Source organism: Megascapheus bottae, chromosome 4, assembly GCF_031878675.1.
Source record: "Megascapheus bottae isolate mThoBot1 chromosome 4, mThoBot2.hap1, whole genome shotgun sequence".
NCBI lineage: Eukaryota > Metazoa > Chordata > Mammalia > Rodentia > Geomyidae > Megascapheus > Megascapheus bottae.
Genome location: NC_143512.1, coordinates 50,688,299 through 50,692,806, shown reverse-complemented (window position 1 = coordinate 50,692,806; position 4,508 = coordinate 50,688,299). Strand labels below are relative to the sequence as shown.

General features: G+C 42.4%; 1 pseudogene; it reads right to left on the bottom strand.

The window, feature by feature from the left end:
* Nucleotides 1-2,355: 2,355 nt before the first annotated feature.
* On the bottom strand, nucleotides 2,356-3,551 carry LOC150064442 (large ribosomal subunit protein uL3 pseudogene; annotated as a pseudogene).
* Nucleotides 3,552-4,508: the final 957 nt, after the last annotated feature.

The window sequence follows — 4,508 nt, the reverse complement described above, 5'->3', positions numbered from 1 at the left end:
TGTGATTTTTAAGTGATAACTGCTTCTTTATCACCATTGTTTTCATCTCTAGTTTCAAGTATCTAAATTCTGAGTTTTTCTCAGTTGAATGAGTTCAGTTTATCTTTAGAGCAACCAGGTTCTATTGTGTTCCCTTCCCTCTGCTCCTCCAAAGACCTCATTTCACCATGGTCCAGAAGTATTATTTATTAGGAATATAGCAAGTAGAAGTCATATATTGCAGAGGATAATGCAACACAGAAGTACCTTGGCAGTTTGCAGAAGTTCCTTTTGACTAGCTATCCCACTACCCTAAAGAAATAAAACCAGATTTGTACCAATTCTCAAACTAGAAACAACTTCAGTGAGTAAATGTATTTTTTTTAAAAAGTGGTACATCCTTACAATGGAATTCTATTCAGCAATTTAGAAATGAGCTACTCAGCAAAACAGATTATTACAAAGCATTATTGCAAGCAAAAACGCCAGACAAAAAAGGTTATAATCTACCCAGTTCTATTTAGCTGAAATTCTACAAAATGCAAAGTCAGAATGGTTCAAAGCAGATCAATGGCTGGCAGAACCCAAGGTATACCAGGCAACATTTGGGGCTGATGAAAAAATTTTATAAGATAGGCTGCTTTGTGCATCTGTCAAAAGCCATTGGCACACTTAAAATGAACAAATCTTATTATACATAAATTATACCTTAATAAATTTAAAAATGGTTTAAAAGAAGAATCTGGGATTGATTATGGATTGGCCTGAGGAAGGAAAAGAAAGAGAATTAGCAGGTCATTATTAGCACCAGGATTACATCGTGAACTAATAAGAGAAACAGCCAACAGTGGCAAAGAGCAACCCTACATTCTAGAATAGTCTTAGTAAATTTAACACTTCAATAAAGCACATTCTAAATATGTTTTCAGTATCCTGAGGCTTTAGAATCTGAAATGAGTTCTATACAGATGCCATAAGAGTCTTGTAATTAAAGAGCTGCTAAATGCCAGTTGCATCAAAGCTGAGAAAAGACAAAGGCAACATTAGTATATGTAGTCCACTAAGAAGCAGTGTCTCTTAACTTGACTAAAATTCCAAACTAGGTGCTGGTGGCTCACATCTGTCAGTAATCTTAGCTACTCTGGAGGCTAAAAATCTGGAGACTCAGAGTTTGAGGGCTAGCCTGGTCTCAGAAGTATACGAAACTCTAGCTCCAAACAACCAGAAAAAAAGCTCAAATGTTAAATGTCACCAAAGCAAGTCAACTTTGTAAGTAAAAGGTCCAGAGTTCAAATCTGAGTACTGAAAAAATAACTAAAATAAACAAAGTAATTGTAAAAACTACCTCTCCATTCTGAATGGATTTAGGCCCACTCTTCATCTCCTTGAAGATTCTTTTTGCCTTCTAAAATACTTCTGGGAGTCCCATAGCTCTGCCTGCATGTATGCATGAATTAGTCTTGATCAATCTCCACCTTTGGACTGTCTAGCCTAGGCCTGTGTTTTTACCGAGAGTGTGTATTGAGGCTGTGGGACTGTCTTCAGATAGTCTTTCTTTCTCATGTCATTTAAAAGGGGTGTTGTCCATTTTTATCTCCATAATTCTAGGCAAGTCAATGCTGGCATATTAATACCTGCAAGTTCAGCATTGCAGTGTATCTCTTATAGATCAAGAAGGAAAACACTCCTGTCTTCCCATCATTTTTATGTAAGGTGGTGGAGGGGGAGGTCACGAGCAGGATTGTTTGTGCTCCAATGCATTCCTAGCAAATACTTTCCAGTACCCAGTCTGGCATCATCAGAATTAGTCTCCACATGCTAACACAATCTATGGCTGCATTACCCAGGTGGGTCTTGCTGTACTGTTCTGGGGCCAGCTCCTCCCTTTCCCCTTTCAGCTCTTGTTCATTCTAAGACCTCCATCTTACTCCACTATACAATGTGGCTTCTATCAGGACTGCCCAAGTTCACCCTCAGCGTAAATCTCTTAACCACAATTATGGAGAAAGTTTGGTCAAAGATCTTCATTGTTTTCTGTGAAAATTAGTGGCAACAAGTGAATCTCTCTGATGTACCAAAAGCAATCTGTTCCAACTGCTGCCCAGTCATGGTCTCCTATTACACAAAGAAGACTCTTCCCACATATAGGTGTATTTTTTCTTTGAAATCCTGTCCTCTTGGTAGGCTATGGATTATATTCTAAAACCAGAAAACCAACTGTATAATTTAATCCTGAAAAAGGAATTAACCTGGACATCTCTGGAGTGAAAATGAATGCATGATCACATTTTCTTTTCTTTTCTTTTCTTTTTGTTTTGACATAGGCAGCTTTTATTAAGATGCCACCAGCTGGACAATGCACTCAAGGCGTGGGCATTACGTGCCTTCCTCCTTGGCAATGTGGTCTTTCTTAAGTGGTCCCATGAATGCTGTCTTCTCCTCCATAGTCTGGAAGCGACCATGACCAAACTCGGAGGTTTTGTGGATGAAACTTGAGATCGATCTTCTCCAGAGCCTGCATTTGGTCTGTACCAGCAGGGACTTTCGGAGGGTGAGCACACGCTTCTTGGTTCCCACCACACAGCCTTTCAGCATAAGGAAGTCATTGGTCACTTCACCGTACTGAACAAAGCCACCCAGTGGGTTGATGCTCTTGTGTGAAAGGTCGTAGTCAGAGGACGCATTGTTCTTGACTAGCTTGCCATCTTTGATCAGGTAGCCCTGGCCGATCTTGTAGATCTTGTAGATCTCAGTGTGGTAATGGTAGCTTTCTGTCCAGCCCGGGTCACAGAGAAGGCCACCCGGGCAGGATGCCAGGCTCCAATACAGGCAACTTTGCGCAGGCCTGGATGGGTCTTGTGGAGGAGTTTCTTGGTGTGCCAGAGCCTGGTGACCCCTTTGTCTCCCTTGCCCTTGGTCACCGCAATGACATCAATCATCTCAGCCTGCCCGAACACTTGGTTCACTGGGACCTGCTGCTCCAGCCTCTCCTGGGCCCAGTCCAGCTTCTCCGCCATGGGGCCCCGGTTCACCTGGATCTCCATCAGGTGGGCCTTCTTCTGGCGCAGAGGAAGCAGGAGCATCTGGGTGTGAGAGATAATGCGGGTGACCTGGCAATACTTCTTCATGCTGTCGAAGTCCTTCTCCAGCTGCTTCTTGCCCATGTCGTCCTGCCATTTCTTGCAGGCCTTCTTCTTAGATTTGTGCCAGTTCCTGTAGAAGCGCCTTCTGCACCCATCACTGATGTGCTCTGCAAAGATTGTCTTGAAGGTCCGCAGGCCTCAAGAGGTTTCGACGTAACCCACGATGCCCACAACCACCCTGGGTGGGGTCTCCACAATGGTCACCGCTTATACAGCTTCCTTCTTGGTCACCTTGGATCCTGGCCTCTCCACTTCTCCATCGATGTGAGTCATGCTAGCCTTATAGCCCAGAAAGGCGGTGAGGTGGACAGGTCTGGAGGCACCGTCCTTAGGAAAGCTCTTCACCTTCCCCCGATGCCGGCTGCTACGTTTCTGAGGCAAGAAGCCCAAGGACCCCTGTCTGGGAGCTGAGAACTTCCTGTGAGACATTTCACCCCGCGAAGCAAAGCAATAAAACCCTTAAAATCGTTCCAAAATGGAGAAAGGAAATAATAAAGTATAATAGAGAGGATGAGTCTGATCAAAGCATATCATATGCATGTGCAGAAATGCCTTGCCTTTGAACAGTTACTAATAGAAAAAAGAAATACAAGAGTTTAAGGATAGACTGGTTGTAATAAAGTACAAAAGTATGCTTCTCAAATAATAAAAATATAAAATAAACAACCTGAAGGGGAAATAGATATTTATTTCATTCTTAACCCCACTTCATAATGCAATACATGTGCTCGTCTGACACTGCAACTTTTTAAACGTTGGAGTCAGATCAGAAGCCACCATTTCTTGCTCCAATTGATTTTCATGAAGTAGGCCTTTTGATCACAGCAAATATCAAAACCTAGCCTTACAAAGACATGGAAGCTCTGAAAAGATGTAGTATGATCCAGTGTGAAACTGTGAACTGTTCTGAGCTGGTTGTGTTCATGGCATCCTGTTGCTGTTTTACTGAAGAATGTAAGATAGCTTTCATGTCCTTATAGATTTCCGTGGCCATCTTGGTGCATCCTGGCATGGTGTGGAAATCGTAGCTCAAGGCACAGTGCCTATGAGACATAAAACCCTACGTGACTGAATTCTACCCTGTTGCATTATGGATCATGAGAGATTTGTTTCATGCCTGAAGCTCAGAATTAGCTTTCTTCTCTGTTTTTCTTTAAGTACTTGGGTTTGAATTCAGCACCTGCTGTTGACGCAAATGCTCCACAACTTGAGACACATCCTGTTTTGGCTTTATTTTTTTTTCAGATAGGATCTTGAAGTTTTGCCTAACAAACTTCAGACTGCGATTTGCCTCCCAGTTATGTGGGATCGTAGCAGTAACAACTGCCATCCATATCCAGCTAACAACATAAATCTCCTTAGAGGATGTATAGTGCTAGAAGAAGT